The sequence below is a fragment of the Cryptomeria japonica genome, chromosome 5, assembly GCF_030272615.1.
Source record: "Cryptomeria japonica chromosome 5, Sugi_1.0, whole genome shotgun sequence".
In the NCBI taxonomy this organism is placed as follows: domain Eukaryota; kingdom Viridiplantae; phylum Streptophyta; class Pinopsida; order Cupressales; family Cupressaceae; genus Cryptomeria; species Cryptomeria japonica.
The window spans coordinates 705,017,638-705,031,725 of NC_081409.1; positions in this window are offsets into that span (position 1 = coordinate 705,017,638).

Genomic DNA, 14,088 nt, shown 5'->3' on the forward strand with positions numbered 1-14,088 from the left:
TTGGGAAGGCAATCCCCATGGGTCCTCTTCCAAGTTGTCACATCAAGGTATTTTAAATATCTTTATTCTTTTTCTCCCCTACACTTGGAATGTGTGGACAAGAAATTCCTTTATGATAAGATCTTGCCCATACTCCAAGTGTACTCCTCCAGTGACCACCTTCCTCACATCCTATCCCATGTTGTCACTTGGAAACCTATCATGCCTCAATATAACCAATTGATCCTCTACCATTGATTTCCATCAATCAAACTCAACCCCCTATTGTATTCTCCCCTCAATCATACTATCAACACTTAGCCACTTTTCTCATAATATGTCATCACTTACCTTGAGAGAACTAATTGATCCTCCACCATTGATCTACATCAATCAATCTCAACCCACCATTGCATTCTTCCCTCATTCATACTATTAATACTTAGTCATTTTTCTCATAATATAGCATCACATGACATTTTGAACCTAAGATCATTGTTATGCTGCTAAAATTCTTGTGAGCACACATCCAAATCAACATCGTTGGGCAAATCTACATGACAAGGAGACCGACATACATTGTTTTCAATGGATTTCATGATGGTTTGACCCCATTTTCACCTTATCTTAATTGTTGTTGTGTTTTGTGATTTAGAATTGATTTTAATGCTATTTGGGTTCCTTTGAAATTACATTTCATTGCATAGAGGCTTGTGACAAAAGAAGAAAAAACTTTTTAAATGTATGAAATATTGAAATATATTATATAGGACTTGCAACAATACCTTATTAATATTTTTTTTAGGTATAAGTTGCTAGTTAAATTCATATTGACATATCCATTTCTATAAGCTTTGTTAAAAAGTCTTCAACATTTTCACAAAAATAAATGACAAGGAAATGCATGTAAGAAGCAAACAAGTTTTTTGAAAAGACATGATCAAAAGCTAAAATGTTTAAGAGTAACTAATATACATGGAATGTTTTTATAAATAATTGGTACCACTACAAATTGTTTATGTGTATTGACAAGAAAGAAATATGAGAGTTAGATGAAAGGTTAATATGAGATTATTGATTTGTTTCATATTATGTAACATTGCCAAGAAAAACTTGATAAAGTTATGTTATTTTCGAGGAGAGAATGAAGGACTTAAGGTTTGAGTAGAATCTCCCCAACACAACTTTTGAGAAATTAGAAGGTTGTTTGGGGATTACTTGGCACTTAGCAAACAAGAGATCATATTCTTATCAATAGATTTTGACATATCTGATGGCATAATCATAATCAGAACCATTACCAAAAACATAATCATAAATCCATAGTGCATGCAACCATCCATAAATCATCCATAATAAAGTCCGTCATATAAGTGCATCACAAATAATTGTCACCAAAATCACATCAAATATATATATTTTATGTTAGTGTCATGCAAAAATGCCAGCATTGCAAGTCTTTAAATGTCTAAAGTACATGAAACTACCGTAGGCATACAATGCTACCTAGTGTTGGACCCCTCTAACTAAGCTAGTGATTTTTCTACTCTGTAAGATCCCCTACTGCTGCTCCTATTGGTGGTGGTAGTGATGTTGGATACATGCCCACTAAAGGACTCGATCAATTTAACCTCAACCTCCTAAGTGGTTTCTCTACAAAGTTGGGTGTCCATTGATCTGTTGCCACTATAGTCTCAGAGAGACATTTGTAGTAATATAACTTCCACGTTAGTCTCTTCATCTATCTCTAAGTTGCTAGCATATTTGATAAAGCCCATGATAGCCCCTACCCCACCACTAATCACTTAGTAATATCCTTCTCATGTCTTAGAAGGCAAACAACGTCTACCTCTATCCTCTACTGCAATATATGAGCTACATAGCACTCTACTATGGTGACTACCACCTATCCCTCGTCTCCCCCATACCATCATAATGAGCCTATAGCTCATCCTACTCTGCTCTATATGCATTTCACTTAGCTATTTCCATTTCCCTAGCTATCTATAAGATTTCAGTTGATCTCACTCCATCCAAGCCTCATCCCTCTCCTAAACACAAGCCTCTAACTTTGTCAAACTTTTTAATAATTGACCATCTACCTCCCCTTCCTTGTCATCATCCCCCTTCTCACTCTCCTCACCAATAGTTTCCTCCTCTTCTTTTTCTTGTTTGACCATATCAACCTCGCAATCACCTTTATCATCATCATCATCATTGTCATGTCCCCCTACCTCTCCTCCCCTTGGCTAAGTCAACCACATTGACCTTCTAGTTACCCACTCTACTACATAGTCAATTGTAGTATATGCATCCTCCATTGACAATAGTTTATCCCAAGGAGTAGACTGCATTCCAGTCCATGATGACCATGCCCACATTAGATCCATAGCTACCCCCATGGGCCACTTTCTTGTGCCAATCATAAAAAATGATACCACCACCTATCTTATCTTTTTGTATTCCAAACTATTGTCTCACACAATGAGGTATATACTACTCAATAATGTGCATCTTACTTCAAGACATTTACCCAACTGGCAACCTATCAAGAAGTGGGAACTCTGTATGTATGGTATAGAGGCATCATTCTCCTTTCATGCCTCATACAACTATTAAGGTTTCTTTGTCATCCCTAAGATCTCTTATACTAAGTCACTCTTCCCATCTTCGTATAACAGATGGACCCTACATATACGAATATAGACCAACTACTCGCTATCTTGGTGACACTCACCTCAAGACTAAAATATGCTCCCAAGCCCAAATATGAAGAAGATTCACTCCACATCCTAAAATATGACCCCTCTGGTACATTGCCCTATGCACATCTTGATAAAGCTAAGCCAATATACAATATCTCAAGATGTTAACCACACCCTCCTCAATTAGTCAATTGTATATGACTTAAATTTGGAAGATTAAACTACTGCAAAACCATAAAAGATCCAACCACATAAAACCCTAGTTCTACAATCAAGAATCCACCATACACCAATGAAAAACCTAAAACATGCAAATCACAACAAAATAGAAAGATTTTACCATTCACATGCTTAGTAGGGTTGGATCTCCATTTTTTCCTATCTCCATTGATCGTGCTTCAATATGGTTGCTCTCAAATTTTGTATTGTGCATAAGAGCTCAACAAAGAATGGATTGTGATTGTGAAGTCACTTGATTGCTTGAAAACTAATTGATGCATTAGTTAGTTAGTTAGGGTTGATAAGGATGAAGGAATCCCCTTATATAGAAGACTCCTTAAGAAATGGAGGGATAAGATTAAGAGGTGAGATGATAAATGGTCGGCTAGGATTAAAAGGTAGGTAGAGAAAATAATAAAATATGAAGGGGGTAGTTAGAGAAAAATTAAGAGGTAAATGACAAGTGTCATGGAAGGAAAAAGATAATGAATTAATTAAATAAATAAATATCTATTTAATTAATAGAAGAAGAGAGACCAATTAAATAAATAAAATATTTATTTAATTTAGGGAAAGGATAATTTAAATAAATAATAATATTTATTTAAATGAGAAAAAGGTACAAAAGGCTTAGTGAATTAATTAAATAAATAAAAATCTATTTAATTAATAGAAGGCTTAGGATAAAATAATTAAATAAATAAAAATATTTATTTAATTATGACAGGTGTGTAGGATAAAAAGTGACACTAAGCAAACATGCCCTAATCCCACTTCCAACCACACACTTGTGGAATACGAAAGAGCCTAGAGGTATCACACAATTGGCTACTTCTTTTTGTGGAAGAGAGAGCCACGAGCTACCTATTAGGATTTCTATTCCTTTGTTGTAATTGAAGGATAAAATGATGCAAGTTCAATTCCTAACCCCAAAGTGCAAGTATGAACTAATAACAAGATTGCAGAATTGAACTTAAACAATGGAAAGTTGTAAACACAAGGACAAGGCAAGAATGAAAATGCATACCCAGTGTTAAAATCTAAGTAGAAATTTTCAAGACGGGGGCGCGAGCACCACTGTCCTGATTCTGCCCCTAAAACTGCTCCTGAAACTGCTGTTTTACAACCTGGAAAACTGCTGGAAATGCTAAAAATTGCTATCTGACAGAAGGACCAGGGTGCCTAGCGCCCCTGTCCCAGGGACGAGGGTGCCTAGCGCCCCTATCCTGGTAGGACCAAGGTGCCCCACGCCCCTGTCCTAGTCTTTTACTCTGAAATTTGGTGTGTTGCTAGGTTTCTATCTGCTTCTCCCAGATTTGTAACTTGCAGCGTTGTCCGAATTCTGAAAACTGCACTTATATCTGAAAAGGTGTGGTGGGCGGCTATATAGGGTTTTGCCTTAGTCAAACCCCCACTTTGGTGATTTCCACCTCCATGAATAGCCAAGTTGTATTGTAAAAGTAATGTGTGTGCAGACCTTGTGTGTGTGCAAGATCCTAAAATGCAAGTAAGCAAACTAGAGCAACCTAGAAAGTAAACCCTAATTGCTTGTAAATGATAATGTAAATGCTCCAAATCAAGATGCAAAGTGATCTAAAGCATGAATAAAAATGATATAATGAGGCTTATGCCAAGACATGAAAACAACATGAAATCATACCCAACCCCAAGGGAGGGGTACAAGCCAATCTTTAGTCGGTGATCCCCTATTGCTCTTCAGTGTCTTCAAAGCCCTAAATAGATGAATGAAATTGATGAATGCTCGATGGATGGATGTTGAATGTTGTTGAAGTCTTCAAAGATCTGCTCTTTCACTGCCTAGAAAGTCCCTCAAATCAAAATTCGGATCCTTTCAAATGAAGAAAGAGAGCTCTTATATATGAAACCTTAGGTCTTAATTTCAACTTTTGGCCGACCTAGAGATTGAATATCCTGCCAATTTCTTGGGGTTAAGCTTTATTTTATGATTGGATTGTGCTCCTAAAATTTCAGGAAAAATGTCCAGGACCATGTGCACTCCGGGCGCCATGGTCCTGACAACTTTTCACCAAATTTTCAGGGCTGTCGGATATGATGATTTTAGGGAGAATCCCAAAGTTACAGGTGATTTCGAGATGTTTTGACCCCTGAAATCAAGCCCCTAAGTTTGAAATAGGACCTAATTAGGGTTTTAGGTTAAATGATGTATTGGAGGAATAAAATGAAAAGGGCACACTTTAATGAAAGGGCCCAACTTTATGATATGGGAGATGACAAAATAGAACCTTAGACCTAATTAATTTAATTAATTAAGTGCTAAAGGGGAAATGCAATGCAAAATGCAAAATGTGCCAAGGCGGGTGCTAAACTAGGTGTGAAATTGTACCACTATGGCAAGTGCGTACAATTTACGATGCTACATTTAGCCCCCACTTTAGCGGTCATATGAACACTACATGCATATACAAGCTAAAGTACAGAAAAGTAAACATTATTTGAAAAAGGATATATCCATAAGTTGTTGGATGAAGCCCCCAGCGGTATCTGCAGTACTCAGTTAAGAACCACTACCTACAAAACCACATGTTAGATCATAAAATCACCTAATGCTTACTAAGGAAGGTGATGAAAATTCGAGGGTAGCTATATGCCCCCCCCTATTTCGGCTTGCTAATTTTAGTGAGTTGAAACAGGGTATCATGTTTACCACTTCGAATTGTTAAAGAATATTGATGACAAATGCTCACAAGAAGATTTGATATGAGATCAAAAACTAATGGAGAATCATTTGGTAAGAAAGAGGACTAAATCTCAATTCCAACACAACAAAGAGTGTGAGGATTTGAGAGTTCTCTAACACAAGATGAAGGATGTAAATGGAAACAAAATGCAAAGAGAAGAAAGGAAAGGAAAAAAAGCATGAATACACACATTGGTGATCCATGAGAAGAATAGTGAGAGAGAAAACATGGACTTCTCGCCCCTAGATCTTGTCTAGGTGATCCATGGGAAAAGGGCATGGAAAACTAGCCCCTAGAGTCTGTCTAGGTGATCCATGTAAGGGAGGAGAGTGAGAAAGTCTAGCCTTATGTTTCTAGTTCCACTCAACCTCATGCATGTGTGTGTAAGGGAGGTTAGAAGCACCTCATAGGAGTCTATGCCCGAGTATGCTACAACCTGTATATGTATAGTACAAAAGCGTGACATCTCGCTCTAAGAGTCTATGCTCTGGTTCCGAGAATAATCACCTTGCATAAAAGAACAATGGAGACATCTCGCTCTAAGAGTCTATGCTCTGGTTCCAAGAATGACCCATTGCTCAAAAAAGTGTAATGTTTATGTCATAAGAAAAGTAGAACAAGGATACCTACCTTCATCACAAAAGAAGATACCCCAAAAATGCAACAATGTCATAGATCCAAGCAAGAGAATTTTGCACTCTTTAAGCAAGGATAAGATAGTTGAAAAGGGATATCTTGTAGTATGTGTAAAGGAGATCCTTAGAGGAGAAGAGATCTTTGTACAAAAGACACCTATCCCCGAGAGGAATTGTCTTAGACAAATATAACATCTTCTAGAATAAGACAAAGAAGAGAATAAGAATGCAATACTTCCTTCTTTTGCTAGGTGAAAGTGATTCTTAATGAAGGATGATGCTCTTTTTAACCCAATAGGGAGAGTGAATTCATTATGGATGTATTTTACCAAGTGCAAAGTAGGTTGTAGTCAAGGACTTACACCTCTTGAACAAACAACAACAAATGCATACAAGGAATAACATCAAGTAATAAAGTTCACACCATCCACAAAATAGGAAAAAGTGGATCCTTAGATAAAAATAAGGAAAGATCATTGCCTCCCAAGGATAAGGACAATGAGAAGGACTTACACAATCTTCTAGGGAGAGATTTAGACATAAGCAAAATGTACTACATACTTACATGAGTTCATGTAAGCAAGATATTAGTGTATGTAAAATGCTCCCCACAAGAAGTGGGTAGGATAAGAAAGAGAATATCTTCTCCCATATCTAGGAAAAGAGGATTCTAAAGAAAAGATGATCAATATTTCCACACTAGTACCCCAAAGGGAAATTTTAACCATAAAAAGAAGAGATGTATGAAATCACTCTTGTCCCCATAGGAACAAGAGATAACATAGAAAATTAGGCTATTATGTTGCTTCAAAAATATGATTGCACTTGAAATTGTACCATCATGAATGACAATGAGCCCCCAGTAAATGAGCTACCAATGTCACATAATAGCCATTAATGTTATTTAAAGACATGATAGACTGAATGAGGTATTTGAATATGACATGCTAAATGCTCAACTATAAATGAGATCAAAAACATGTATAAAATTGAAGAAGAAAAGTCACAGGAAATCTTAGAAGAGGGATGAGTGTAATTTATTAGAGCCTTATCCCTGGGGGAAAGGACTTTATGATGAATAGGAGATAAAGATTCATAAGTGGAATTAGAAATTTGAGGGGAGTCATAAAGAAATTTGTTCATCGCCAAGATTTCCTTATGAGGGGAATGAGAGTTGATAGAAGTAGAAGATGATTTAGTTGAAGTGAGATCATCATCATTACTAAATAAAGCATTCACATTGAGAGATGGTCTTTTAGATGCTTTGGTGGGCTTAGAAAGATTATATGCAAGTCCAAATGAATATTCATGCATGTTATGTTCTAAAGGAACTTTAATTCCTTGTTCATTTGCACCACAACCATTTCCACTATAGCCACTCTTAGCCAAAATATGAAAACCACGACCATAACGATTAGCCATTTCAGAAAGAAAAGGTGGTTTTTCATAAGACAAAGAATCAAATTCCTCAGAACTAGAGGTGTGAGGAGAAGAAGTTTGAGAAGCGGCCACAAAATTATTGCTCATAGGTTCAAGTAAGACTGATTGATCTCTAGTTTCTTCCTTCTTTTTAACTTTAAGCTCTCTAGGAGGAACCCTATACTCACCTACAAAGGTGGGATTAAAATCAAGAGATCCCCAATCGTCTTCTACGAGAACCTTCTCAGGATCAAAAGCCTTTTCATGTGTAGATTCCAGTTGAGAAGAATCTTCATCCAAAGAATTTTGATTATCAGAGGGTGATGATTTGTCCATAGGTATCTTGTTTAAAGAGTCATCACTAGAAGAGGCAGGTTTAGAAGAACTCCCTTTGGAAGTAGATGTTTGCAAACAAGCTTGAAAATTAGTATCACCTATCAAGGTATATGTCTTATTTTTATAAATAAATTTAACTTGTCTATGCAATGTAGAGGGGACAGCTTGCATACTGTGAATCCAAGGTCTCCCTAATAACAAGTTGTATGTTAGATTTCCCGACATAACATGGATAGGAGTAGGCAAAGTAACAAGTCCCACTGTGATGGGTAAGGTGATGATACCTAATGAAGACTTAGCCACATTATCAAAGCCTCGAATGGGACGAGAGTCAGGCTCAATAAGGGATGTATCCACATTCATCTTATGCAATAGATTAATGCTACACACATTAAGGCCAGAGCCATTATCTACCACTGTTCGTCTTATAGCAGTGTCATTTATGATAACCACAATCATCAAGGGATCATATTGATGTTGAATTTCACTAGTAGGCAACTCATCTTGAGTAAACACAATTTGAGCTTTAGGATTCATCACAAAGTTAACTAAAGATACTATATTACTAGATGTATTAGGTGGAGGAACATTCAAATCTTTCAAGGCATCTTGTAACATTCCATGATGAGCGGAAGAAGTTTGGATCAAATCCCAAAGGGATATCTTAGCAGGGGTAGCTTTAAGTTGTTCTATGAGATCATATTCCTTAACAATAACTTGTGAAATACGTGGAGCTTGCGGAAGAATTGGTTGAGAAGGAGGAAGTGAAGTTGGACTAACTAGAGGAGGATTAGGTTGCCTATTGTTTCTTGTGTTATAGGTATGAGCAACCGCATGATAACTCTCTCTAGTCAGTTGCTTAGCATACTCATAAGGGCTCTTAGTAGAATAACCTCCTTGCACAGTAATAATAGGTTTCTTAGGAGTGCAAAAAGAATCATTAGCATAACCACCTTGAACCACTAAGATAGGCTTATTTAAAGGTTGAGAAGGACAAGCACCTTGGACAGTGAAGAGAGGTTTGTTAGGTGTTTCATTCACATGTATCAAATTGATTGAGGATGGTTTAGAGGAATGAACAAAAGTGTTGGAAGAATTATTGATAGTCTTCCCTTGCACTAAAATCTTATCATGGATTAAATCAATTTTAGGAGAGAGACAAGGGGTAGGCATTGATGTTCTAGTAGGAAAAGTAATACTAGGAAAGGTCATATCATCCTCTATCATCAAAGGATCTACATGGGGAATAAAATCTCTAGGAGAAGGATCAACATTACTCTCTAAAGTCTCACTTTTGAGAGGGAGATCTTTGAAAGAGATGTTAACCATCTTGCTTTGAACTAGGGTATCCTTATGAGTAGAACCAAGTTGAGGAGAGGGAGATGCCTTATTTTTAGAATAATTAAGATTCAAGGAAGGTGAGAAACTATCAAGGGAGTTTTCAATCTTGATTTCATCCCCTTTGGCTAGGGTTCTCTCATGGGGTAGAGAATAATCTTCACCTTCTTCTAATGGTTCATCCCAAATAGTGAGGTTGTTGAAAGGAATGTTTGAAGTATTGTTAATTTTGGGAGAGAAGATAACATTGTTTATTAATTCCTCATCCTTGGGAGGGAGAGCATCAATAGATGTGTTAAAATCATCCTGTTTCTTCAAAATATGATCTTTAAGGGAGAGAGAATTAAGGAAATTGCTTATTATTTCATCTTCTTTCTCTAAGGGATGCTTATGGGTAAGACAAACTTTAGTAGAAGGGTAAGCATTTATCATTAATTCATCATTTCTAGTGGGAATTTTGTTGGAAAAGGAAATGCCATCACTAGGAAATGTAGGGATAATGTCATCTTCTTGCACAAAAGGATCCTCATGAAGGGAGTGTTTTTTAGGAGGAACATGAACATATTTCTCCAAAGATTCATGCTTAGGAAGGAGATCTTTGAAAGAAGTGTTCATAACCTCTTGTTGCACTAACATGCCCCCATTGGAAGGACCAACTTTAGGAGAAAATAAGTCAATGTCCATCAATACCTTTTCACTTAGAGAGGCATCTTGTAGGGAAGGTGAAGTAACATTAAGAAAGGTGTTTATGATATCATTCTCTTCCTCTAGGATAGCTAAATAGGAAGGGCACATTTTAGGAGAATTGTCAAGATCACTCTTAAAGTCTTCATCCTTAGAGCATGGGAGAGTCTCAAAGGGATTGATAGCAACTCTTTTAGGCACTAAAATGTTGTTATAGATGGGGGGAGGTTCTTTAGAAGAAGGAAAAATTGAAACAAGGGAAGCTAACCCATTATCACATCTATGAAATGAATGCATCATGACAACAATTTTCCTCTTTCAAATGATAACACATGCAAAATAGAAGGAAATGTTTAATTTTAACCAATGCAAGCACTTAGAATGTATATTTAGAAAATGAAATTTATGATTCAAATGAGTTCCTAAATCAGATTTGAAATTATTGATCCCAATTAAGCTATCCACAAGTTCAACTTTAGGGTTTTAGCAAAAATTTCCTCTAAATTTTTGAATCTTGCAAGAAATTAAGACTTGTAAATACAAATTTGAATTTGAAATAACATAGACACTCAAATTTGAAAACATAAATCAGAATTAGAGAAGATTGGATTTCACGTCAGGTTCACCAAAATGTGTAGGAGAAAAAGTGACACTAAGCAAACATGCCCTAATCCCACTTTCAACCACACACTTGTGGAATACGAAAGAGCCTAGAGGTATCACACAATTGGCTACTTCTTTTTGTGGAAGAGAGAGCCACGGGCTACCTATTAGGATTTCTATTCCTTTGTTGTAATTGAAGGATAAAATGATGCAAGTTCAATTCCTAACCCCAAAGTGCAAGTATGAACTAATAACAAGATTGCAGAATTGAACTTAAACAATGGAAAGCTGTAAACACAAGGACAAGGCAAGAATGAAAATGCGTACCCGGTGTTAAAATCTGAGTAGAAATGTTCGGGATGGGGGCATGAGCGCCACTGTCCTGATTCTACCCCTGAAACTGCTCCTGAAACTGTTGTTTTACAACCTAGAAAACTGCTAGAAATGCTAAAAATTGCTATCTGACAGAAGGACCAGGGCCCCCAGTGCCCCTGTCTTGGCAGGACCAGGGTGCCCCATGCCCCTGTCCTGGTCTTTTACTCTGAAATTTGGTGTGTTGCTCGGTTTCCGTCTGCTTCTCCCGGATCTGTAACTTGTAGCGTCGTCCGAATTTCGAAACCTGCACTTATATCTGAAAAGGTGTGGTGGGTGGCTATATAGGGTTTTGCCTTAGTCAAACCCCCGCTTTGGTGATTTCCACCTCCATGAATAGCCAAGTTGTATTGTAAAAGTAATGTGTGTGCAGACCTTGTGTGTGTGCAAGATCCTAAAATGCAAGTAAGCAAACTAGAGCAACCTAGAAAGTAAACCCTAATTGCTTGTAAATGATAATGTAAATGCTCCAAATCAAGATGCAAAGTGATCTAAAGCATGAATACAAATGATATAATGAGGCTTATGCCAAGACATGAAAACAACATGAAATCATACCCAACCCCAAGGGAGGGGTACAAGCCAATCTTTAGTCGGTGATCCCCTATTGCTCTTTAATGTCTTCAAAGCCATAAATAGATGAATGAAATTGATGAATTCTTGATGGATGGATGTTGAATGTTGTTGAAGTCTTCAAAGATCTACTCTTTCGTTGCCTAGAAAGTCCCTCAAATCAAAATTCGGATCCTTTCAAATGAAGAAAGAGAGCTCTTATATATGAAACCCTAGGTCTTAATTTCAACTTTTGGCCGACCTAGAGATTGAATATCTCGCCAATTTCTTGGGGTTAAGCTTTATTTTATGCTTGGATTGCGCTCCTAAAATTTCAGGAAAAATGTCCGGGACCATGTGCACTCCGGGCGCCATGGTCCCGACAACTTTTCACCAAATTTTCAGGGCCGTCAGATATGATGATTTTAGGGAGAATCCCAAAGTTACAGGTGATTTTGAGATGTTTTGACCCCCAAAATCAAGCCCCCAAGTTCAAAATAGGACCTAATTAGGGTTTTAGGTTAAATGATGTATTGGAGGAATAAAATGAAAAGGGCACACTTTAATGAAAGGGCCCAACTTTATGATATGGGAGATGACAAAATAGAACCTTAGACCTAATTAATTTAATTAATTAAGTGCTAAAGGGGAAATGCAATGCAAAATGCAAAATGTGCCAAGGCGGGTGCTAAACTAGGTGTGAAATTGTACCACTGTGGCAAGTGCGTACAATTTACGACGCTACAACAGGACAAGTTTAGGTGTCAACATTTTTCCCCACTTTGAGGCAATGCAGCTTGTCATGTTCACTCAAAGAAGATAGGATAAAATGATACAAAGTTTCCCCAAGATGGGAGTGATATGCCCCTCGAGAGATTGGATGAAAAAATTATTAAAAAGTGTAGACAATCTCCTAAAAAGAAAAAAAGGCCAGAAGGGATAAGGATAGGAGGACAAGTTTAGGCAAGCAAAAAGCAGACTAACAAGGGACTGATGAGTAGGAAAACAATGATGAGAGCCAATTAGGGTTCCACATTCTATATATAGAGGCAATAGGAGAAAAAATCCTCATTTGCATCCACAACATTTAAGAGATCAAAGTGCAAAGCACTCAAAGAGCTTAGAGAGAAGTCAGCAATTGGGAGATCATGGCAATCATATTACATCAATTTGATCGTGTCTGACAGTTCAAGTGGCCTACAGACATGGGTGAGCTAGTATGTACCTCAAACTTGCTTGGTGATTTTGCATTTATGATGCATTTATTAGGCTAGATGGGTAGGTTGATCAATAATGTGAAATCGGTGTTTAGGTGCAAAAATGTGTCTGCATCAAGTTAGGGTATGTTTGCAATGTGTTAACACATCTAGGCTAGGAAAATCGTGTCTGTGTCATGTATGTGCACGTGTGTGTCATAAAGTTGTGTCTAGGTTGTAGAAGCACATGTAGGTTGAGTAGTGTTACATATGTGTGCGAAAGCATGTCTATGTAGGATAAAACTGCGTTTATGCAATGAAGGCGCATCTAGGTAGACTGAAAATGTGTTTGCATCCTAAAAGGCCAAAATTGATAGTTTTGTGATAAACATGCATTGTCAATTGGATAAACTATTGAAAGGATACACACAGATAGGTTCCCTAGTGAGAAAAAGATAGGATTAGGGTTGGAATCAGCAACCATGTGATAGACATGCATTGCCAATTAGATAAATTGTTGAGAGGATACACTAAAATAGGTGCCCCTAAAAAGGTGGGATGCTAAGCTAATAGTGGATAAGCTATCGAATTGATAAAATCCGACAAGTGCTCTAGAAAAATAGGATCAAGTGCAATGTGATAAATGTGTACACTATGATGCAACACCATGTGATAAACATAAGCACTAGGATACAACACCATGTGATAAACATAAGCACTAGGATAAAGCCTAATGAGTAGTACCATGTGATAAACATAAGCACCACTAGGATAGGATAGGATAGGATAAGATAAGCACAATTATTTGATAGACATGAGTGCTACGAGTATTGACACGATTGGTTTGGTTGATTGCAGTAGTATCTAGGATAGATAGATTCATGGGAGAGATTCCCTATGACATAGAGGCTACGGTCAAACTTGACTATTGAGGATCACATGGAAATGAAAACCATGAGTTTGAGACACATTATGTTCATACCCGAGATTTAGGCAAATGCAAGGTTCCTGACTGCACTAGCAGGAAGGTGGTACTTTGAGACCTGCTCATTTCATTTGTCAATGGGTGAGATGTCTATGACTTTAGAGGATGTTTACAGGATTCTAAGGATTCCTATCACCAAGGAGTTAGTGATATATGACTAAGAAGGAGATGTGGATGCACTGCAATGAGTATTTGGAGACCTAGAGCTAGAGTTAAGTCGATGACTTCAAATGTGGCCTTCATCAAGGAAATCCCCCACCTCCTCCTCCTCCTAATGACATTGACATGTTGAGGCAACAAGTCAAGAATCTAGCCCAACAACTCCACAGTGGTGTGAAAACTACC